Consider the following 26,522-nt stretch of genomic DNA (forward strand, 5'->3'; position numbering starts at 1 on the left):
CAAGATCTGCCTGAGGTGATAGTAAGAGATGGGGCATTGGACAGAACATATTTGAAAGCAATCACTGGGGAAAAAGAGAATTTCATATTTACTCTCCACTGAATTGAGGCTTCTTAATAAACTGGTTTCAACAGGGATGCTGGATAAACAAAAGAAATGGAGAGATATAGAGTACAGCTCAAATCCAGAGATGGCTATAGGAGAAGGTACAGGTAAGGAATGAAAATGGGGGATGAGCAGGATGAGGAACACACTGGATCTACAGAGGCAGCTAGACTAAGGTATAAACTCTAGCCCATCCAAAGCAATTTACTTAAGAGTAAAGTTTGAAACAGGGCTTTGGACTCAGCCTCAACCCTTTCTGAGCACTATTTTTTAGCAAAAAGGGGGAAAGGAATCCTTTGCATGCTCATTTCTAGTACAATCTACTATTCACAGATCATGCTACCACCAAGTGAGGCAGTTGTGCACGTTCTGCAACAGGCAAAGATATAAATGAAGCTGAAAGGCTTCATGTTCACTGCCAAGAAAACTACTGAAGTAGAAGAGGAACTAGTTAGGAATGTTCATCTATCCACACTGGACATTCCATACCAACTGCATGAGAGCTGGGATGGAGATGGGACAGTTTTCTGAATTGCTTTGGAATGAAGGGTAGAGGATAACAAAATGTATGCCTTTACTCCAGTGTATTGAGGGACATTCATCAGGCCACTGCACCTTCTTCAATAGTTGTGCCAAGTACTCACCAAACTCCAAAGCATTGCCGCACAGTTAGACCCTTCTGATGGGCACCTTCACTAGTGGTCAGTGATAATCTTGATAAGGACCCATGGTCTGGACATCACCTGGTCATCTCTAGGGACTGGCACCAACACAGACTACTAGCTATCAAAAACACCTTTCCCAACTTTTCTTCCATTATATTCAGGTATCATTTGGATTTGCTAAACATTTCATTAATATCAGATATCCTGAAGTCACACTGAAAAATTCAAATCCCTATTTGAAGAAAGACTATTGAAATGTACAAATCTTTTTTTTTTATTTTTAAATTAACTTTATCAAAAAATAAAAAACATTTCCAAACAAAACAAAGGAGTAAGAAAAAAAAAAAGTGCTTCCAACATGCTCCTACCACAACACAAGAAAATTAACAAACCATAGTCATTCCTGAGCATTCCCATATCATTAAGATTACCCTTAATACTTATCTGTTCTCATTAGGTTATCATCCCCCCTTCACTATCTGCTGTCTAGCTCTAGGTCCCCTATATTGTACAATATAAGACACTTGTTTTACATTTTTCAGAGTTCACACTAGTGGTAATTAGTGGCTCTCCTTCTGTACCTGACTTATTTCACTCAACATTATGTCCTCCAGGACATATCTTGTACAAATCTTAAAATATAAATCTTAAAGAAATCAGAGAGCAATTAATGGAAGACAGCTTTCCAGAAATGAAGTGCTTTAGAATATTTCAATCACTGGTAACGCTAGAGTTTATTTGTGATCTCCTTGGACTCACTCACTATTATATGGGATCCTGTATAATGTACTGCACAAAAACTAAAACAAAACAAAACAGAAAAGAAGTGTTTACATGGCTGATACCCTCATGTATTTGTAAGACCTCCCAATTTTATACAATTTATGGCAATCTCCTCTCCTACTCACTACAAAAAAGTAATTCCCAAGAGCTTGAGTTTCTCGTATTTAGCCTGAGAAATGTAGTACCACTCTACTTTTGTCAATGAGTTGTTTTGTGGGCCAAATAGATCAGTATAACTGAAATTATATTATAAACCATAAAGCAGTTTGCATATTTTAGCATCTACTAGGGTATGAAGGTGAAATTGATTAAAATGTTTTTGTTCATATATGCTCCACATGTATTTTACATAGCAAGGGCAAAAGGAATCAGAAAAACAGTACACTGTTTTAAGGCAGGTGTTTAATTTAGTCCTTGGAAGTTCTACTTAAACCAAAGAAGGTCATTAAGGAGCTCAACAGGCTGCCATTGCTGAAATTCTCCCTGCTTTCTGTTTTTTAAAGGAACTGATATTAATTAAACCTTCAAGGATGAATGACTAAAATCTTTAGGATCTACTTCTTTGTTAGATGGGCATATAAACACAATAATGAGGATAAAAGGCATTACTCAACTTAAGACAAGGCAGAATTTGGGTTATCATTAAGATAAATGGTTGAACAAGATTCTTTACACCAAGATTACACCACAACACCCAGTGCTATTATCTCTTCAATGTGGGGCTTGAAACAAAATTATTCAACTTCTATGAAAACCCAAAACGCCACAACTAATACATTGTCTTGGTGTTTTCCTTCTGAACATCGGTCATATATGCTTCAGAATCAGTAATTCCTATGGAAAGAGATTATGCAAAACGTTGATGTTAAAGGTACAAATATTTTAATTACATGGGCACAGCAATATTTCTTATCTCTCCACTGAAATAAAATCAATGCATGTCCTTCAAAAGAGCAACACAGATTCTCCCTCTCTTACACACATATTTTCCTCTCCCTTTTTATCTCCCTCCCCCATGCTCCTTCCCCCCTGTTATTTCCTCACTATAGCCCCAGTGTTCTATTTACAGCTATGCAGAACACTGGTATCTCGTGCAATATGCTTTTATAATTTAGATATGAAAATTTTATAATTATAGTATCATAATGTATCGAAAACTTCTACATGCTTTTTTCTCTCAATATTACGTTTGAGATTTAATCATGTTTTTATATAGCTCTATTTTTGTTCATTTCTATATAGCTCTATTTTGTTCATTCATTCTTGTATTCTACTGTTTTACTTTACCCAAATTTATTCATCTGTTCTACTTCTGAGATTCATCTATGTTGATATATATAGTCAGAGTTCATTTATTTTTCACCTTTGTATATTTTTTCAGTTAGAAATGCTCCCAAATTTACTCACCAATCATAGGGCTAATGGTAATTTTTGTTGTTTCAGTGTTTTTAAATTTAATTTTTATTATCACAAACCAAGCTGCTGTAACCATACATGAACATCTCTCATATATTAAAGAGTCTAAATCTATTATCCACCAATGAATGCAAATAAAACTTTTTTACTGTATTTCAAGAATAATAATATATATATATTTTCATATTTTAAAATCTCTACAATTGGGATACATCTTACAATTGATGACATCTTATAATCTTTCTCTGACAGAGGGCATTTGTGCTATGAAATATGCTGCTATCTCCTTAACCATTGTTGTGGTTGTTATTCTAGGTAGCATAAAGGATGATCACAATTCTTCAAAGTTTCAGTGAACAAGTTATGTAAGAATCATTTGAGGAAGGAATATGAGTCCCAGTAGTTGTATGAAGATGTTCATTTGCCACTTTCTAGTAAGATGAACAAAGTGCCAGCATTGAAACTTGCAGAATGGGTATGGGCAGTTTGGGTGAAAATCCTGGAAATAATAGAGTAGCACTTTTCAAGGAAATGAGAACCATCCAACACTTTTGGTGGCACAGAGAATGATACTGTACAAAAAAAAAGAATGGACATTGATTACTGAATAGAAAAGTGATTCAAAAGATCCAGATTCTGAATGGGAAAATATTTTACTAATACTTTAACCAATTTATTTTTCTTACATTCTCCTTTATATATATATGATAAAAATTTATCCCTAAATAAACCGATAGAGATATTTCAATAGGTATAAAAATAAATGTGTATGGGTGTGTGTGAGTGAGTGAGTGAGAGACAGAGAGATCAGATATAAAATTATAAGTGCTTTAGATTTAATGAAATAGGTTATATTATTTCAAGTGCTGATATCTGGTATCCATCTTCTTCAAAACTGTCCTGGGTATTTTAAGGTATTTTAGGACCTTAGTTCTCTCATATGAATGCATGATAAATTTACAATCCTGTTGCCTTCCTTTTGGAAGCATACTAATACATAATTGTGGGAAAATTAGTCTTGTATTTTTAAGAATATGAAATATTCTCATTGATATTTATTATTTTTATGTATTCTTTAATAAAGTTTTATGATTTAATCCCTGAAGTTTATCCCTGGTATATTTTTAGATAAAATTAATCACAGTTATCTTAGGTATTATTTTCAATTTTAAAAGGTATGGCTTTTAAATTTTATTTCCTAATAGCTGATGTAAATGAGTGACATTGATTTTTATATATTTAGTCAGAAACAAGCAGCCTTCATGAACTCTCTTATTAATTCTAATAGTGTGTCTATTGATTTTCTTGGATTTTCTGTATAAACAATCAGAATGATGATTCTGTTTCTACCTTTCTGATCCATTTATTCTTTATTTACTTTCTTTATTTGACTACAATGTCCAAAGCCTCCAGAAAAGCATTGAGTTGAAGTGGTGCGAATGGACATTCCTTTTCCTCTTGAATGTAAAGGTTATATTTTTAAACTTTCCATTATTAAATATTTGTTTTACATTTTTAGCAGATGTTCTTCATGAGAAAAACAGTTGTTAAATGTTAACTTTTTTAATCATGAAGGGTGTTGAATATTATCAAATGCTTTTCTGCTTTTATTAAGATGATCATATAGTTTTCTCTCCTTTGATCTGCTAAGTGGTGAATTTCATTAATAGATTTTCTAATTTAAACATCCTTATATTCCCAGGACATACTTAAATTGTAGTGTGTGTGTGTCTGCGTTTGTGTGTATGTGTGTGTATGTGTTTGAATACACTGCAGAATTCAGTACACTGTTGAAAGAGGGACTGTATAGTGTACTGGTTAAATGCATAGACCCTGAAGTAACACTACTGGGTTCTAAACTACTTACTGGCTAGTTGACCTTGAACGAGTTACTTACTCTCTCTGTATTTCAGTAACTTCACATAGAAAATAGGGATGATAAAAATCATAGTTCCTCCTTAAAAGAGTAATATAAAGTTTACATAGCATAATATATTATACCTTAGAAGAATGACTGACATATAGTAATTACCATATAATCATTTCTTATGTGCTGAAGTAAATACTGTTTTAATTAGGATTTTTTTTCATTTCTCATCTAGCCTTTTCTAGTGTAAGAGATAATATTTAGATAATTAAAATGAGAAGTATTCACTCTTAAAAATTTCAACAGCTGTATTGAGGTATAATTGGCATATAATAAACTGCATATATTTAAAATATACAACTTAATCACTTTTGACATAAGTATACACATGTGAAAAGACCACCACAATTAAGATATATAACTCCCCAAAATGTCCTTGTGCCCCTATGGGATTCTTCTCTCCTGCCCCACTAGGCATGCCTGCTCCCCAGGCAAGCCCTGATTTCTGTCACTTAAAGATTGTTTGAATTTTCTAATATCTTATTTTAGTGGAATAAAAAGATATGTATTCCTTCATTTTCATTTGGCTTCTTTCACTTAGCCTAATAATTTTGAGATTCCTCCATGCTGTTGTCTGTACAAATAGATCATTTCCTTTGTATTCCTGAGTGAATTCCATTGTATGGCCATACCACAATTTGTTCATCCATGCATTTTTTTTTCTTTTTTTGGATTTTTTTAAAATTTCTAATCTGTTTTTTTTTCCCTCTTGTAAAAGGTTTTTGTAGTAACATATACAGAACCCAGAATTCCCCCATTTTAACCACTTTGAGCTGCGTAATCCAGTGGTATCAATTACATTCACAATATTGTGTTACTGTCACCAACATGTTACCCAAACTTTTTCATCACCTCAAACAGAATCTCTGCACACATTAAACAGTAAGTCCACGTTCATCTCCCCTCACCCAGGCCCTAATAACCTGTAATCTACTATCCTTCCTTACGGATTTGCTTATTCTATGTATTTCATGTGAGATCATGCAGTATTTGTCTTTCTGCGTCTGGGTTATTTTATTTAACATAATGTCTTCATGATTTATCCAGTTTGTAGCATGAATCAGAACTTCATTCCATTTTCAGCTGAATAATAGTCCGTTGTGTTTATATATCAAATTTTATTCATTCATCTGCTGATGGACACTTAAGTTACTTCCATCTTTTGGCTATTGATGCTATGATGCTATGAACATTGGTGTATAGATATCTGTTTGAGTCTCTGATTTCAATTCTTTTGGGTATGTATCAAGAAGTGGCATTGCTGGGTCACATGGTATGTTCAACTTTGTGGGCAATCACTAAACCGATTTCCACAGTGACTGCACCAATTTACAATCTGACCAGCAATGTATAAGGGTTCCAATTTCTCTGCATCATCTCCAACCCTTCTTATTGTCTGGTTTTAATTTTATTTTTTAATATTAATAATAGCCTCTTTGTGAGTGTGAAATAGTATCTTGTGGTTTTAATTTGTATTTCCATGATGATCAATTATGTTGAGTATCTTTTCATGTGCTTATTGGCTATTTATATATGTTCTTTGGAGAAACGTCAATTTAAAATTCTCTGCCCATTTTTAAATTGGGTTGTCTGTTTATTGGTGAATTATAACCATTCTTAGTATTATACCTTTATCAGATATATGGATAAAGCCATTACACCTTTATCAGATATATGGTTAGCAATTATTCTGTCCATTTTCACTTTCTTGATAATGTCCTATGATGCCAAAAAGTTGTTTTTAAATATTTAAGATGTATATTTTATATGTTTTTTCTTTTGTTGTTTTGTTTTTTGGTGTCATATCTAAAAAATCACTGGCAAACCCAAGGTTATGAATGTTTCCCCCTATGCTTTCTTCTAAGAGTTCTATGGTTTTACGTCTTATATTTAGGCCCTCGACACATTTTTAAATTTTTGTTTATGGTATGAGATAGGGTCCAACTTCATTCTTCTGTATGTGGATATCCAATTTTCCCAGCACCATTTTTTGAACAGTGTATTTTTTCCTCAATTAATGAACTTAGCATCCTTGTCAAAAATCACTTGATATAGCTGTAGGGATTTATTTCTGAACTCTCAATTCTAATTTCATTGATTTATGTCACTATCTTTATGCCAGTACCACACTATTTTTATTACTATTGTTTTGTAGTAAGTTTTGAAGTTGCTAAATGTGGGACCTTCAACTTGTTCATCAATTTCCATATTGATTTGCCTATTTGAGGCCCCTTGAAATGCCACATGAATCTGATGATCAGTTTTTCCATTTCTGCCAAAAAAGGTTGCTGGAATTTGATAGGTATTGTCTTGAATCTGTAGATACCTTTTCCTAGTATTGGCATCTTAACATTATTAAGTATCCTTCTCCATGAAGGCAGGATGTCTTGCAATTTATTTAGGTCTTCTTTGATTTCATTCAGCAGTGCTTTGTAGTTTTCAATGTAGAAATCTTTCACCTACTTGGTTAAATTTATTCCTAGGTATTTTATTCTTTTAGATGATATTGCAAACAGATTTTTCAAAAATTTCCTTTTTAGACTGTTCTTTGTTGTTGCATAGAAACACAACTGATTTTTGTGTGTCCTTGTAACCTGCAACTTTGGTGAATTTGTCTATTAACTCTAGAGTTTCTTGTGGATTCTTTTGGATTTTCTATATAAAGTATCATGTCTTCTGTAAATAGAGGTAGCTTTACTTCTTTCTTTCCAATTTGGATACTCTATTTCTTTTTCTTACCTAAATGCTTGGGCTAGAACTTTCAGTACATTATTGAATAGCAGTGGTTAAATAGGGCATATTTCTCTTTTTTCCTGACCTCAGGAAGAAGGCTTTAAATCTTTTACCACCAAGTTTAATGATAACTTGGTTTTGCATATACATAAATCCTTCTCAAACTCTTCCAATAATTGAAGAGGTGGAATGTTCCTAGTTTATTCTATGATAGTTGCATTACTCTGATACTAAAGCCAGATAAAGACATTACAAGAAAAGAAAACTACTGACCAATTTTCTTATGAATCTAGATGAAAAATTCTCATGAAAATACTAGCAAGTCAAATATAAAGCAGCATATTAAAAGGCTTGTACATCATGACCAAGTGGGACTTATCCAAGGAATGTAAGGGTGTTTCAACATAGGAAATCAATAAATGTAATACACCACATGAGTAGACTGTGGTATCAATTAGTCCTTAAATATTTTTGTAGAATTCTTGAATGCAGTCACCTGGGGCAATAGTTTTCATTACAGGCAAGTTTCAAATTGTGATTTTTTTATTAGAATTAGGACTATTCAGTACATTCGCTCTTGAGAGACGTTTGGTAGTTTGTGTTTTTCAAGGAATTTTTCCACTTAATCTTAGTTTCCAATGTATAGGCATGAAGTTGTTTAGAATATCTCATCATCCTTGAAATTCCTGTAGAATCCACAGTGATGTTACCTCTTTCATTCCTGATATAGATAATTTCTCTTCCCCATCCCCCATCCCCAATAAGTCTGACTACAGTTTTAATCACTGCACTATTTTCAAAGATATAGCTCTTGCTTTCTTTTGTTTTTCTATTTCATTGATCTATATTCCCATTTTAATTCTTTTCCTCTTACTTTTAAAAATATATACTTTGTATTTTTCTATGCTCTTAAATTAGAAGCTGGAGTAATTGATTTGAGAACAAATGTTTAATATGATTATTTAATATTCTAAATTTCTACCAAAGTATGGCTTTAGTACCATTAAATAAATTTTATGCTGTGCTTTTGTTTTCATTTACATAAAAATACTTCATAATTTTTCCTTCTATTTTTTATTTGTTCCTTGGGTTACTTAAGAAGATGTTATTTAGTATTCACATATTTGTGCATTTTCTATTAATGACTTCTAATTTAATTCCATTGTAGCCAGGGAACATAATTTGCATGACTTGGATCATTTTACATTTATTGAGACTTGTTTTATAGCCCAGTATATGGTCTATTTTGGTAAAGATTCCTTGTGCACTTGAGAAGAATATGTGTTCTGCTCTTGTGGGTGGAATGTTCTATTAATGTAAATTATATCACTTAGGTTGGTAGTAATGTTCAAGTCTACTATACAGCCTTGCTTATTTTCTATTCTATCAATTACAACAATCTCCTACTATGATCATGGTTTTATCTACTTTTTATTGCGTGGATTTATTAGTCTTCATTTCATGTGTTTTGAAGCTTTTTAGTAGATGTGCTAGCATTCATTATTTTTTAGATTCTCTTGATGAACTGACATCTTTACCATTATGAAGTGATTTTATTTATCCTGGTATAATTCATTGCTCTGAAATATACTTTGATTAACATCAAAATAGTCACTCCAGCTTTCTTTTGACTACATCTAGTGTGGTAAACCTTTTCAATCCTTTAACTTTTAACATATTTGTGTGTGCATGGTGTCTCTTGTAAGCAGCATATAGTTGGGATTTCCTTGTAAATATAATTAGATATTCTCTAACTTTTACTTAGGGTATTTAGATCATTTACATTTAATGTGATTATTGATATGTTCAGATTTAAGGCTATTATTTTTCCATTTGTTTTCCATTTGTTCCATCTTTTCTCTATTCCTGTTTTCCTCTTTTTCTGTCTTCTTTTTGATTGAAACAGTGTTTTTAATAATTCTATTTTATCTTCTTTGTTGGCTTTTTGGTTACTGAATTATCTTAGTGGTTACTTTAGGGTTTATATTATGCATATTTAATTTATCACAGATATTTCATCAAGTGATATTATACCACTTTATGTATGAGAACCCTACAACAGTATACCTCCATTTCTACCTACTAAACCTTTATGTTATTGCTGTCTTACATTTTATTTTACACTTATGATATAAACCCCACACTACATTGTTATTATTTTTGTTTAAACAGTCAATTATTATTAAAGAATTTAATAAGATGAAAATATTTTATTTACCTATGTTAATACTATTTCCTGTGCTCTCCATTCTTTTGTGTAGGGATATATATTCATTTTCCTTTGCCTTTGTTTTGAAAGATAATGTCACTGGGTTATAATTTTAGATTAACTTTTTTCATTCTGTACCTTAGAGATGTTTTCCCTCTGTCTTTTCCCTTGCATTTTTCCCAACTGTGAATGTGCTTTAATTGTTACATTTGTTCCTCTGCATGTATTTCCCCCACCCCCACCCCTGGATCCTTTTGAGATTATCTCTGTATCACTGATCTTGAGCAATTTGATTATATTCCTTGATACAGATGTCATTGTGGTTTTTGTGCTGGAAGTTTATTAAGCTTCTTGTACCAGTATGTTTATAACTTTCATCAAAATTTGATAATGTTTAGCTATCATTTACTCAAATATATTTCTGCCTTCTTCTTTTAGAGATTATAAATATTTGGGGTCACTTGAAATTGTATCACAGCTCACTGATACCCTTTTAATTTTTTAAAATTCTTTTTTATCTTTTTGTTTAATTTTGAACAGTTTCTATTGCTAAAATGTAAAGTTCACTAGGTTTTTTCTTCTGAAATGTCTAACATGACATTAATCCCATCAAGTTTATTCTTCATTTCAGATATTGTAAATTTCTTTTCTAGAACTTTGATTTGGGTGTTTTTTTTTTTTTTTTTTTTTTAATATATACTTCCTCTCTCTGTTTAGGTTTTTGAAATAAGGATACATGTATAAAAATGCTTTAATATCCTTGCTTCTAATTATACCACCTATGTCAATTCTGTTTGGTTTAGAGTCATTGATTATCCTCCTTATTATGTGTTGAATTTTCTGTATCTTTGCATGCCTTGTAATTTTTAACTGGAGGCAGAATGAATATTGTCCTGTTGGGTGCTAAATATTTTTGTATTTCAATTAATACTCTTGACTTTGAACAAGGGTGTTAACTTTTCAAAACTGTTTCATCCTTTTCTTCTCTCTTTTTATTTTCTTCACCTTTCCAAAAGTCAGTTGCAGAACAAATATTCAGGTCTCTTAGACTAAGCAATACCCTATTGTCCTTACCACTCCTTTACTCCCAAAATAAAATCTTCAACATCTTTTTTTTCTTCTTCAGAGGCAGATAAACAGGGTACAGGAGCTTGGTCTTGAGCTTGGGTTTTACTTCTAGCCCTGCCACTTTTATTAGATGTATGATCTTGGGCAAGTTACCTAACCTCTCTTTGGTTCAGTGTCCTCATATAGAAAATGGGATCAAGAAAGCACTCTAGTTCTTAGGGCTGTGCAGAATTAACAGCATTTATATAGCATTTAGGACAGTGCCTGGCACATAGTAAGTATAATATATGTCTTTGTTAAATAAAATTATCATTTTTTTAATGACTATGTGTGTCAGGCACGATGCTAACTTTTTTTTATTTTTTTAATTTTTACTTTGTGATTTTGCACTCCCATGGGGCTCCTTAGTTTCTAATGTGAAGCTACTGATTTTTTTCTTTTATGAATCATGTTTTTTGTGGTCTAACTAAAAACCCATCACTTAACTCCATGTCATAGATTTTCTATAAAGTTTTCTACTTAATGGTTTATACTTTTGTATTTTACATTTAGGTCTATAATCCACTTTGGGTTAATATTTCTGAAAGGTGTACAGTCTTGTATAGGTTCTGTTTCCTCCCTCCTTCCCTCTCTTCCTCATGTATGTCCAATTATTCAAGCACCATTTATTGAAAATACTCCATTGAATGGCCACTGCTCCTTTGTCAAAGATAAGTTGGCTACTATATTTCTGTTAGTCTATTTCTGGACACTTTATACTGCATCATTGACCTATATGTCTATTTTTTTTTGCCAATATCAAACTATCATGATTACTATAGCTTTATAGTAAGTCTTGAAATTTGATAGTGTGAGCCCTCCAAGTTTGTTGTCCTTCTTCAGTATTATGTTGGCTATTCTAAGGATGTTTCCCTTTCTATATGCATTTCATTTTTTTAATATTTAGAAAATTGTTTGTTGGAGTTTTGATTAGGTTTGTATTGAATTTAGTGATTAAGTCAGAAAAATTAACTTAACAATATCAGGTGTTCCAATCCATGAACACAGAATTCTCTATATCTATTTAGCTCTTCTTTGATTTCTTTCATCAGAGTTTTGTCATTTTCCAAATATATATACTGTGTATATTTTATTAGGCTTGTATCTAAAGATTTCTTTTTATTTTACTTTTGGTCCTACTATAAATGATATTGTGTTTTTAATTTCAAATTCAAATTGTTCATTGCTGGTATTTGGGGGAAAAAGTGATTTTTTTATTATTATTAGAGCAGTTGTAGATTTAGAGAAAAATTATGCATATAATACAGAATTCCCATATAGTCCCCAAACTCAGATTTTCCCATCATTAACACTTTGCATGAGTATGGCACTTTACTACAATTGATAAAACATTATTATTATTCTATACTATTAACTACAGTCCATTGTTTACATTAGGGTTTACTCTTTGTATTATACAGTTCTATTTTTAAAATTTATTCTAATAACATATATAACCTAAATTTTTCCACTTTGATTTTGCATATTAACTTTTACTGCATGATCCTGCTATAATCACTTCACAGTTTTAGTGAGTTTTTTTGTTTTTTTGTTTTTTTTTTTTTACTTTATTCCAATTCTTTGGAACTTTCTACATAGATAATTATGTCATCTGTAAACAAAGTTTTATTTTTTCCTTCCCATTCTGAATACCTTTTATTTCCTTTTCTTATCTTATTGCACTAGTTAAGACTTCTAGTAGGCTGTTGAACAGGAGTGGTGATAGGGGACATACTTTCCTTACTTCTTATCTTAGGAAGAAAGTGTCTAGTTTCTTACCATTAGGTATGGTGTTAGCTATAAGGTATTTATAGATATTCTTAAGTTAAGGAAGTTCTACTCCATTTTTATTTTACCGTTTTTATTGTGAATTGGTTTTGGATTTTGTTAAATGCTTTTATGCATTGATAAGTATCATATGAGTTTTCTTCTTTAATCTGTTATGGTGGATTACACTGATTGGCTTTCAAATGTCAAACTAGCCAGCATATCGGGAAAAATCCCACTTGGTCATGATGTATAATAATTTTTAACACTATTTGGATTCATTCAATTTGCTACATTTTTTTGAGGATTTTGGGATCTATGTTCATGGTGGTACTGGTCTGTAGATTTTCATTTTTGTAATGTCTTTATCTATTTTTGGTATTAGGGTAACTCTGGCCTCATAGAACAAGTTTGGAAGTGCTCTTTCTGCTTCTATTTGTGGAAGAGATTGTAGAGAATTGTATCATTTTCTCTTTAATGGTTTTGTAGAAATCACCAGTTAAACCATCTGTACCTACTGATTTCCTTTTTAAAGGTTATTGATTCAGTTTTTAAAATAGATATAAAATAGATATCTATTTGTGACTTTCAAGGACCTGGTCCAATGCATCTAAATATCAAATTTGTGAGCATAGAGTTGCTCACAGTATTCTTGCTATTCTTTTATAAGTACCTTAAAACAGATTTTTTATTCATCTATCCTGTATCTTATGACATTGCTGTTATTCATTCCATAAATATAAATATACACATATCATAATATCACTGTAGTATTGTTACTATTATTTCTTTGAATAAGCATTTATCTATTAGGTCAAGTAAGAATAAGAAACAATTTGAAAAATAATTATTTTACCTTCATTTAATCCTTCTCCAATGTTTGTTATTTTGAAACCAAAGAGCTGGTAGACCAATTCTCAAAGTATGAACATTTTCTAATTTTTATTTTCTTTTGGGTGTTTGTATGTAAGTATTTTTAAAATGTTTAGACATTGTACATTTCAACTGGCAAACTATATATTTAGAAATAGCATATACGGAACCCTTGTGGTTTACAGCATTTAGACATTATCTCTTAAGAGATGTGGGAGAAAGAGCTTACAAAATAACTGTTATTCCCCAACAGCCCTCGCAACTCCGCCCTCAAATCCAGTAGTGTCTCCATTCGTTGTATCAATAAAAGTATTACTACAAATATCCAAAATGCCACCCCAGAGATGGCTCTGTACTTATTGTAAACCAATTATTTAGATCTCCTTTGATGTCTTTTAATAAAATTTTATAAATTTCTCCATAAATTTTCTGCATATATTTGTTTTGATTCAGAAAAATCTATCATGCATTTCTGTTGTTCTTCTAAATGTCATCTTTCAAAAACATCAACTTCTGCTCTCTTTCTGGATATTATACACAGATATTTTCCTAAAATTTCTTATTACTTTTATTAAATTTCTGTTTTTTAAAATCTTCTATGAAAATAATTATATTTTTGTGAATAATTTCCTTTTCTCTCTCTCTCTCTCTCTATTTAACTGGCTAGGATCTCCAATATAGCACTGAATAAAAGTAATGGCAAAGATATCCAATACTTGATTTTAAAGAGAATTCTTACTTCTAGTAATTCACTACAAAGTATGATGTTGGTGGTAAGTTTCTTGAAGACATCTTATATCAGGTTAGAAAAGCTCCCTTCTAGTCAAATCACTTCTGGGCTGATAAATTTTAAGTGCTTTCAAAAAATCTTTTGAGATAACTATATGCTATTTTTCTTCTTTATTAATGTGGTGAAATACAGTAATATATTTCCTTTTTAACCTCAATATTATGTATTATTTTTTATTGTTTCATAATATCAACACTTTCTTTGTTTCTTCTTATAGTTAACCATTTTAATTGGTTATCATTCATTCTTGTATGTCAGAATTTTCTCTACCAGTCATTTTCTTTTTTTTATTCTGAGGTATGTTCTTTTTAAATTCTTTGATTACAGTCTACAATTGAACTGTCTCAGTTTTTGTTTGTCTGAAAAAATGGTATTTAGACATTATTTTTGCAAGGCTGTTTAGCCATATATAGATTTCTATGTTGACCTAAAATTCTGACAAACGTTTAGGGTATAATTTTAATGGCTTTTGACTCTACTGACGCTTTTAAAATCAGCAGTTAGTCTGGTATTTTTTCTTCATATGTAATTGGTTTTTTCTTTCTTGTTGTTTTAGAACTTCTCTTTGCTTCTATTATTCCGGGATTTATTATGATAGGGGTATTTAGAGTGTAATCCCTGTAATGAGGATTCATGAATTCTATGAATTCATGAGAATTCTATAATCATATCCGTGAATATTTCCACAATGCCTCTCTTCCCATTTTCTCTCCCCCTCTGGAACATTGATTATATAACTTAACTCCTTTCATCCTATTCTGTATACCTCTTAACTTAATTTGATATTGCCCATCTCCTTGTCAACTGTGATGTATTCAGAATAATTACCTCTAATATACCCCCCCCATCTATCCATTTACTCATGTGATCAATCTTCCAAACCATTGTGCTTGACATAGTCACTGTCATATGTGAAACAGAGTGCTGTAGTCAACAATCTGGATGGACTCTTGGACTGGAATCCTGAGATCCAGGATTCACTTATAAATTAAGTAGACTAAAACCATGTTTACCGAAGTCCATTTTAGCTCCACAACATAAAAATAACTTTCAAAGGCGTTCCTAACAGTGATCTTGGTCCAATGACTAAAGCTCTTACTAGGCCAAACAGATTAATAAACAATCTCTCTCTCTCTCTCTCTCTCTCTGAATTGGAAAAGTTGTTACAGAACTGGTTAAGCAATCATACTGTTCTCAGCATTACAAATGAGTGAGTGGATGGATGGATGGATGGATAGACAGACAAAAACAGACAGACAGATAGACAGGTAGATAGAAATAATGGGCACATCAGTGGAAGAGTTTTTTATCTGGCCAATCCTGTACTCATATTCTAGGTGATACCATCATTATTATAGAATGGGGCTCTCAAACACCAGTTTTTTCCCACTGTATCCTAAAAAACGAGCTTATGTATTAACCAAAACACAAGTCTGGTCTTTGAGGGTATGCCTTGAGGAATTTTTACCTATTAGATGAACCTACAGACATAAGGAATAGTGAAAACATACCCCAGGTAGAAGTTAAGGAATGGGTAAGATAAGTACCCTAAGAGAGGAAACACTGGACAGTAATCAGGAGATCCTATTTAAGCTTCAATCTACCATTAACTGGTTTGTTGACCTTGAATAATCATTAATTTTTTCTTGTTCTCTGTAAAATAATGTGATAACCCCAGTTAATTAAGGTGCTTCCATACTTCACAATTCATTATTACATGAAAATTAGGCCAATAGGCCAAAATTAATTTTGATTGGAGAAAGCTTAATCTCAGAGAAACCAAGCAAGTGGGGAGAGGACAGGGCTTTGTAAGAGACTTGCCTTCTAGAGCCGGAATAACTCAGGTTGCAGATACTGCAGATACGCAATACTAGGTCTCCAGAACTGGGTGCACATGGGGACTATCCTTTGCATGCCTCACATTCTGGTAGCAAAACGGTCAAAATGGGAGATACCTAATTGAGTTACAACATTCCCTGAAAAGCAGGAGGAAACAGAGAAAGGGTACAAGGGCTGGTCAAATTAGGAAATCATAAACTCACAGACTTGTAGAGCTGAGATTTAGGGAATGATGTTCAGACTATTTTATCTCAATGAGTTAACTGAAGCTCAAAGACAGTGAATAACTTACCCAGATTTATTCCGTTGGTTAAGAGTAGGAGAGTAAATAGGCTACCATGTAAAGTTCAATCATTTCCCTTTTACAGCATATTCCAATTTAAACAGGAATGCTAATTCCTAGGGGGGCGAGGGAGTCTCAGGAACTAATATACAATTTACAAATTTGCATAATCTCAAGAAATCAACAATGAATTATGGAGCTTCTGATCTGTGTTTTATACTGCTGATGCAGAAAGATTAATAATAATAATAATAAAAAGTTTCAGAGAAATAATATTACATATCTGCTCTTTTGTATCTTGCAATATCCTTTCTGGTCAAGTACGCTATCTCAGGAGCAGATATTGATTTTTTTTCTAGCTACACCTTAATACTTTACCTTACCTACCTCATTCCAACAGTTTCCAGCTTGTAATTATAAAATGTCAAAGGCACACAGTCATGTAGTTTCTTATAATTGTTTAGTATATTAAAAATCTAGCTACAGATTATTAAAAAAATAACATTGAAAATAATGACTTTCAGGAGAAAATCATCACCTCCTGCTTTCCTAAACTATATTCACCTCCACAGAGAAGATTTTAGGAAAGTAGGCTGGCAGTTAACTCACCACTCAGTGTATAAAATCCTATTTTCTCTGCACATGGTTCCAAGTTTCACTGAGATTCCCAAAGCCGAGGTTCAAGGTGGGAAATGCAGAAATGCAGTCCACTTAGAAAGATCCCTGGTTTCCATATCAGAATATCTGTTTTCTAGTCATGCCACTGGCACCAAGATATTCAGTTATTTTTGAATTAACTCTGAGCGGTGAAGGGAAGGGTACTCTGTTTCGTGATTTGTGAACCAGGGGAAAATATTTTCTCTACCCATCTCCCAAAGCTTTTCTGGGGAACATATATGAATACTTTAGATGAGTTGGGTTTTGTTTTGTTTATTTTTCTTCTTCTTAGACACTATTTACAAAGGTTTATTATTATTTTTTTTGTATGGGGGATATTTAATAAATTATTTTAAAATATAAATTTTGTTCATACTTCTGTGTCTGGGTAATAAAAACGGACTTTTTTTCAGTTTTGGTAAAGTGTAATTCAATGGTTAAGAAAGATACGTTGTATATGATGTGACCCAAAAATTATAAGATGAAAGTGGGCCTTTCCCTCTATGGTGGACATGTAAAGGTTTCCATTTATTGAGAACTTCAGGAATTAAAACTCAATGATGTTTTTACCTAGTGAGGGTGCTCATTTGCCTTCTAGGGGAACCTGATTTCTTGACATTTTAGTGGGAAAACATAACATTTACAAGTAATAAGGCTAAGTGAAAATAAGGGCAGAATTCCATAATAGCAAAATGAAGGAAACTTTGTCATGTCATGAAAAGACCTGAATGAACAGTGAAAAACAAATGCATTTAATCACCTACATATTTGGTGTGCATGCCTGCATATGTGTGAAAATTGGAAACATAACATACAAATAGTGAACTTTTCCCCTTTTTTCTAGATAAGGGCTATCTTTTAGAAATTTCTGTGATAATGGAAATGTCCTATGCTGTCTAATATGGTGGGCACTCACCACATAAAATTATTGATCACTTGAAATGTGGCTACCTACTGAAACTAAGGAACTGAACTTTTAATTTTATTTATTTCTAATTGATTTATATTTAAATAGCCTCATGGGTTCATGGCATGCTCTAAATGTTTCTTTTATCCTTCACTAGCACTTCAAAGAAACTTACAAATAAGCCTGCCTAATGGCTTATTAGACAATTGTTACTTTTCCCTATTGTCTCTTTTTTTTTTTTTTTATTTTAAATTCAGCAAACAGACTACTATTAGAATGAACTCCTCTCTGATCTAGTTCCATCATCTAATCCGATTATGGGAAATTAATCCCTTTGAAAGTAGCTGCTTTTATTTAACAAGTATAATTTTTATTATTTTCAGTGTAAAAATCATTATTGCACTTCACCAATAAAAATATAAGCTAGCAAAAAGGCTCTTTGTGCATGCACATAATCTCATCATTAAACATTCTGATACGGAATAGGAAAATCATCCCTAACTCCCACAGACACGTAGCACACTGGAACTACCTGTTTGGCCACATCAGATGCCTTTCAAAGCAAGCTGCTGTGCAGGATGCAATTCATCACAGTTATCCCAGGTCACCACGTGTTCCACTGTGTCATTCCACACGGGAACACAACATGATACGGTGTAATTAAAGGAATGTGATGTGGTGGCTCCCATTAGAAAGCAAGAACGTATTTTCCAGAACAGCTCATAGGTCTCCACTCCAGCTGCCACAGAGAGTTTTGGAAGCTTCTGCGATGAAAGCTGGCCAATCTTGAGAGTGTTCAAATGCATCGGGTCTCTACATTTCTGCCCATTTCTATTAAAAGCCAAGTCAACCACTGTCAGAGAGCATTATGGACCTCCTCCCTCACGCTGTGATCTTGTCAGATCTCATAAGCCAAACAAAGTTGGGGCTGGGTGTGTACTTGGATAAGAGGCCTATTAAGGGAAAATGAAGGTATTCTGGATTGAGCCCAGGGAGCCATTCCATCTTCCCAGTCAAAATGGGAAGTTTATGGCTAGTTCATCCCTGATCCTGGTGCCTCGTCTTGCAATCATAGACTGGGAACATCATCATGAATTGCACATTGTATTCTCCTTCCCGAAGTTGGGAAGAGTCTTGTCTTGCTTTCCTGGCTCTGATCCAGTTCAGCTAATTTCCTCTTGCATTGAATTCCCCCTGCAGTGTCTATCTAAGGCTGTCTTCTTCATTTATGATTCTAAACTGTTGTGCCATGTTGCTGTGTGCTGGCAAGCAGCTGTTGCTCTCTATTCCAGCTGTGGTGGAATTCTGTAGTGGCCAGAGTGAACTGTACACATGCCATACTCAATTGAGTAGAGAGGAGTCGTAAAGTCCTGGAGCTCATCCCAATGATGCATGCCATTTCAGTGAAAAATTATTCTATATAATCATATAGATGCAAATGCAGATATATACTCCCACAGTCTAGACTTGTTAACTCACAACCATCTGTCTGAAATGAATTCTCAAAAGGAAACCAGGGTGGTGAGGCAAAGCGTGGGTTGGAAGTTGTGAAATTGGAAACCCTCATTTGCATGATTTTTATTTTTATTTTTTTGGTTTAGCAGGAAGACTCTAATTTAAATCAGTCATTGAATAAACTTAGCCATGTCAGTTTACATAATTTTATTTAAAAAAATATTTCTCCATTTCTTGATTTAAAAATAAAAAAGGATACTCTTTTGTCACCCATAAAAATAATTTATAACATGCCAAGAGGGTAGAGCATAGAATATTTGCCTTGGACACATATATGAAGACAAGGGCAACCATTTGAATGACTGTTTTAGACAAAGATCTTCCTTTGCTCTCTTCCCAGTCCTTTTTATATTCTGTTCCCACAATACTTAGCCTTATGATCATCTGCAGTTTTCTACTGTGGTACCCCTCATTCAAATCTATACTTCCCTGCCCCATATTGAAGCACCTCATGCCCCCAAGTGACTTGTTATTCCATACACTTCCCCTCTTCTAAAACCTCAATTCTCTTACTGATAAGCAATCCACTTTAGTTCAAGAGGAAACAACCTGTGTAAAATCATTTCCTCGAAAATGAGCATCACTAAGTTTGTCTGCCTTGTTTGTGGTCCCTTAAGCCAGTCCTTCAGAACTGACCATGGGCTTTAAAGCCTTTATTATGGATGCTCTGTCATCTTCTCCTTTGTTCCACATCTGCTTTCTTTCCCATCCAATCTTCACAGGATTTCTTCTTGAAATCCTGATACAGGATGGCTCATCACATTTCTGCCTCGGGCAAGTTGGACTTGAGGCTCCACCTCTTTGGCTTTTGAGTCTTGGATTCCCACTTGCTAAGGCTGGGCTTGGTTGACTGCTCTGACTGTCCTCCCTGCAGGAAGACTGATTCTCACTCTAGAAATCCACCCCCAACACTAGCCCAATGAACAGCGGTAGGCCTGGCCACCTCAGATGGCCTCCATGGGGTGGAGGAAGGCAGCAGAGGGAGGAGGAGAGGAACACATTCAGCCATAGAACTGTTTTTCATGTCTTCATACATATTTACATTGGAAAGAGGTACTCTGGAGTAAAACTGGAGATCCACATTCTAATCCAAGCTTTTTATTTATTTTGTGTCTTTGGGCAAATCAGCCAATCACTTTAAATGAATAAATTGTGCTAAAATTAGAGACTTGAAAATTTGGAATTAAGATTAGAGGTCATTCGATAAAAATTCTCATGCCACGCAAGAATTTGGGGGCCATACTCCAGACCGATGACCATTTGGACGTGAATGTTTATGATCAGTCAGATACTTGATGGTTTTGATGTCCTCCGCTTTGAGACAGTCAGTAAATTCCTTCTTTGACACATTTTCAGGTTAAGCAGGAAGCAGACTAATGTTTATGGAACATGTATTATTGTTAGATTATTTGCATATGTTATTTCACTTTACCTTGCTACAATCTGTTACAATAGATGCTATTTGAAAATAGTGAAGCTGAGACAGAGATTTTAAATAACTTGCCCATAGGCACTAAATAAATGTGGGCATAACATTTGAATTTCAGTCTATGAGTCTGATAGCCCTCTCCATTCAGGTGTGCCATACTGTCTCTTGGACTTTGCCTCCCTTTGTAGACATGGCATCTACAAGGACCCCTCCAATTGTTTGTACTGATTTCTGTTTGACAGTTATCAGTTACAAATTAGATAATTATACAATATCAGGGCTGTAAGATGCTTTAAATGCCATCTGGTTCAGCTTCTTTTCAAGGCTTGCATGCTTTCTATAGTCATTGCACTGCTTTTCTTATTGCTTTTCTTATTAATCAAGGATGGCCTCTTCATCAGGCCACCTGACCAGATTGAAATAAAGAGCATACTGCTTTTGAACTCCCTGAATCTGAGGTACAACCTTCTACAAAATAGTTTAGAGATTCTTTTTGTTGCCTTCTAAAAGAAGGGTATCATTTGAGATAAAAAAATAAGTGCTAAAGCAGAAACCATGTTAGGTAGCACTTTCATGTCACTACAGTGAGAGAGGCACATGAGCAAGGCCAAATTGGACACAAGTTTGAGTGTTTCCGATGTACTGCCCTAGTGAATGTTGGCATGGATGTTGTGACTTCAGTTGCATTCGGTTAAACCAGAGTGGGAGAAAGGAGACCAAACTCACCGTATTTTTAGTAGGCTAGTCTTAATCATTCACACTCTTCACACTCCTCAGCTTTGACTGCTCTGATTTGCACCTATGCTTGGATGTCCACTTTTGGAGTTGGATGAGAATCTATCACTCTTACCTCTAAAGAGGGCCACCTTAGTTTCCCACAATGTTATTGCTTTATTTCTCAGAATGGTACAAGGCTGGAATCTCCACCTTCAGCCTGGTTGAACTTGCTGAATCTGAAAGTCCCAGTTTCTAACATTAAGTCCTTTTTGATCATGCCAGCCCAGGTAGCTTTCTACTGCTTCTGAAATCCTATTTAGACATTTAATCTCATCATTTAGTTCCCTGTTATATTATTTTCCTTTTAACACCCGACCTTCAAAGATCACATCTATGTGGTGTGAGTGTGTCTTCTCCATGATGCTTATTACCATAGTAAACAGTTTTAGAAATGTGTGCCAAACAACACACATTTCACTTACATATCTGTTATCTCTGAATGCAATACCACAGGAAGATATTATACAAGGAGACTTATTTAAATAGATCAGAGGTTTTAAACACAAATCCACTTGTTCTGTTCCATGTGAGTGTATCCTCCATTAGATGAAATTTAGAAAAGCCTTGCCCTGATCGTTCAGGGGCTTAGGAGAGCACCCGACCAATAACTTCCCTGGTCAGAGAGAGAAACAATTCCCCAGTACCTGAATGAAATATTTCTTCCTGGATCTGGTTGTCTATTTAATCACTTTCTAACAGCCTCCTCTATTCACATGTCCACTTGATCTACATTAATTATTTTAACCGACATCCTTGTTAAGTGAAATTGTTTTTTCTAGCCAGACTATAAATAGCCTCCACCTTATTCATCATTTATCTCTTTGGAGATCACACAGGCTGCATTTATAAAGAAAGAAAGCCATGACTTGGCCAAGATACAGGAAGCAGCCCTCTTTAGGAGCAAAGGAATTTCACAGTTATTGGAGAGACGCAGCTTATTTTTTTCTTGACAATACACCCAGGACAGAGCATTGGCTTTCTTTTAAGTGTGAAATATTGCTTTCTGCAGTGTTCTTTCTCTGCTGTCCAAGGAGGCGGCAAAGGAGAAACACCAGTAAGAAGGGGAAAGCAGCAGGAATAACTAAAATTAATAAAGCCTCCTCTTCTGTCACCTTTTCTTATCCACACAAGAAAATACAGGGGAAATGTTAAAGGTTAAAATTTACTTAAACCAACAAAAAAGAAGAACAAAGGAGAAAAAGTTGATTGTGGCTATATATGAAAGGTTAGTTAACTGCTCAATATCTTTAGTCCAATGAAAGTACTGACAGATGAGAAGGAGATAAATTTCAGTGCAGCATATGCCCAGGGGAATCTCGCTAATATTACTGCTGTTGAGATATTAGGATCCCCTGGAGTTACTAAGACCTCAATTATATTATGGTAGAATTTAACTCCATGATTTCAGTGGCTCAAAACCCAACACTTCCTTTCTTGCTCATGTTATATCGCTACCTATGGTCAGCAGGGTGTGCTGTTCCATGTCATCCTCAATCAGAGTCCAGTGGAGATTTCACCATCTGGAATGTTGCTAGTCCCCTGCAAGGGGACAGAAAGGCGGCAAGTTGGACAGGGCTTTTAAAGATTTTTCCCTCGAAGCAACATGCCACTTCTTGTAACATTTCATTAGCCAACATAAGACACCTGGCCTCACCAAACTTCCAATGATGCAGGGAACTGCAGTCTTACCATGCTCCTGGAGGAGGAGTAGCAGAAATATTGGGTAAGTAGCATGAATGACTTCCAAGTATCACCCTTCTGCGCAGTAAATAATCATTCACTGTCTTCTTCGTGCATGTCTTGCCTCCCTAGGGGACATAATCTTAAAGTCCCTCTGGTCAAACTCAAAGTCTAGGATCTCTTTGAGCTGCAAAGAAGTCTTCATATTAGGTTTTATATGGCTACTATTGATCCAGACACCTACGAATTAAAAAACAAAAACAACAACAACAGAAAAACCACTCTCGCTTTGTATGGACGTCATATTGACTATTTAGAGGCTGACCACCAAAACAATCAATGAGGTTGTTGCTTTCTCTTATTAAAACAACGACTGCTGTCAGGCTGGTTATTTCTCTGATCTTAATTAACAAATGAATTCCATGGGCCAATCGACAGCTTACTGGTTATATGGCAATTAGTTATCATGACTATTGGGCAGATATACTAAATAAAGTAATGAAAAGCAAAATTACTCTATTTCAGACAAAAAGATTTTACATATATAATATGGGTATCACTTTAGATTTTCTTCTGAGTGTTTTTTTTTTTCTCTTTTACTAGTTTTACCATTTAAATTTTGTTATTTGCACATTCACAATGGGTGAATGTGTATGTATGCATGAGGAGGGGTTGTGGGTGGGTGGAAAAAATCAATTGAATCATTTCTAATCTTATTCATGTTTATGCTGTGAGTTTTAGAAATATGGAGTCATAGAATCAGGAGCTAGAATTTCTGATTGCTATTCTCTTCACGATTTCCTGTCACTCCCATTCTCCCTTATTTTCTCAATGCTTCTTATAGTCTTATGGTTCTATAGTCTTATGCTTCTTCAGCTCTCTTAACATTCCCCCTATCTACTGTGTCTACCAGCTCAAAGCAGAATAGATCCTGGAATTTTCCCATTTGTAAAAACTCAGATTAACTCTTGATTATTTCACAGGTTTATTTTAAGGTAATGAAAATTTCCATATTAGTCAAAATTAATTCAGTTACAAGCAATTAATACTGGACTCAAACTAGGTTACATTTTAAAAAGGAATATGTCAGCTACTGGTGCCTAAAACACTGCTTCCAAACCTCAGCGGCTTAAAATAACAATAATTTATTTTCATTCAAGAATTCATGAGTCCACAAGTCTCAGATGAACAGCTCAGCTTTAAACTAGAGAGCTAGCTGGACTTGGCTTCTTATTGTTGGCTGTATTTTTGTCTACATATATAAATTATGGATCCCAGGCTGAAAGGACAAGTAGCAATTTTCATGGTGATGACAGAGGCACCAGAAGACAAACTCAGTGGTGCAGACATTTTAAGCCTCGGTTTGCAACTTCACATTGGCCAAAGCAAGTGGTGGGGATGAATTCAATATCAAGGTAGAGGGGAAGTATACTCCTTCTGTGGAAGTGGTAGGAAAGAAAGAAGTACTTTTGAACAATAATCTAATCTACCACCAACAGCATTATATTGGTTCGTGTATCTGGAAAGTCCAAGGTTAGTAAGTCAGACTGTGTACATAACAAGATGATTGCCTTCTGCCTCTCATTTTCTCCCTCACTCTCATTCTCTCCATTTCCTATTTCTGATCCCTCAGTCTGTTGACTTTATTCTCAGGCAGGTTTTTCTCAACATGACTAAAAGTACAAACTCTGGAAGTTTGGAGGCTTACTTTCTCATGGTTTCTTATCCAATGGAAAAAAGACTTTTCTTCCCCTAGAATTCATATATCAAACCTCAGAGAAGATTCGGATTGGTTTAACTGGGGGTCCATACCCACACTAGAGTTAGGGGAATGTACATGTGATTGATAAACCTAGATTAACCCATGTGTCAGGAGAGTGGAGCATGAAACTTGACAGCCTCAGCAGAATCAGGTGTTGCTTGGGGAAGATGATTCTATGAAGGCAAATGGGGTGGTTGTGGTTGTTACTAGCAAAAGAACTGATTAGTACTAAGCAGGCTAAAACAATAGATGCCTACTACAAAAATACTGAGCAATTAATAGCCATACATCTTGCATAAAATAATGATTATATGATTCCATAAAATGTGTAGATGTGGAACGTGACTTAAAGGAATTTACCCCTTTATAAGAGCTCAGATTAACCCTTCATCTGAGTTTTCAGAAAGGGAGACTATTTCCAGGGTTCCAGAGTCCAAAGATGTTTTGGTTTTTTTTTTTCCAAAAACATTCATCTCATCTAAGACTCACATAAGAGTCATTATTTTTACTTTGACTTAGATATTTAGAGAAATATATTAGTTAGGATATTCACAATGAGATTCTGATAAAATACTTGAACATCCAGGGGGCTTAGAAATCATGTGACAGAATATCTTTATTTAAAGACAAAGATAAAGAACGGGAGGCATCAAAGTCATACCTAGATATCGACAGGACCCAGCCAGATCAGACCATGTAGGTTAAAATAGACAAGCAAAAAGAAGACGAGCTTGGGAATAGATTCTCATTGCTTAAATAGATCAAATAAACAGAGCCACAGGGTGTCTCCTCTTCATTCTTTACTTTGTAGAAACACGCTCTCCCTTTCTAGACCAAGTTCAAATTAGAGAAGAAGGGCAGGTCTAGTCATTCTCTGAATTGGCAGGGATGTCGAAATGCAAACCCTGCTGCCCTGTGTGTGTCCAGAGTTGCAAACAAACAAGTACACATCCCTCAGGCTTTCCAGATCCCCTCACTCTTATCTAGCCAAAGCCATACACTTGGTGGGCTCTGACAGAGTTAACTGCAATCTTTAATTTCCTGGTTGGCTCTTATAGGATAATAAATTGGGATAGTAGATGAATGAAAGATGCTCAAAATAGAGGGTTGAAAGCAAACAATAATGAAGTTTTGTCAAGGTAGTATATGTGTTTATGAGTGAGGAGGTCGTTGGCAGGCATCACACGGTGCCCATTTCCTCTCTGGGAGGGCAGGTGCAATATCCTAGGTGAACTGTATGTGTGCCCATCTGACAAACTTTTAGAGGAGGCGGGGGAAACAAAGACTTGCAGCTCAGT

This window comes from Choloepus didactylus, chromosome 16, assembly GCF_015220235.1.
Source record: "Choloepus didactylus isolate mChoDid1 chromosome 16, mChoDid1.pri, whole genome shotgun sequence".
NCBI classification, from domain to species: domain Eukaryota; kingdom Metazoa; phylum Chordata; class Mammalia; order Pilosa; family Megalonychidae; genus Choloepus; species Choloepus didactylus.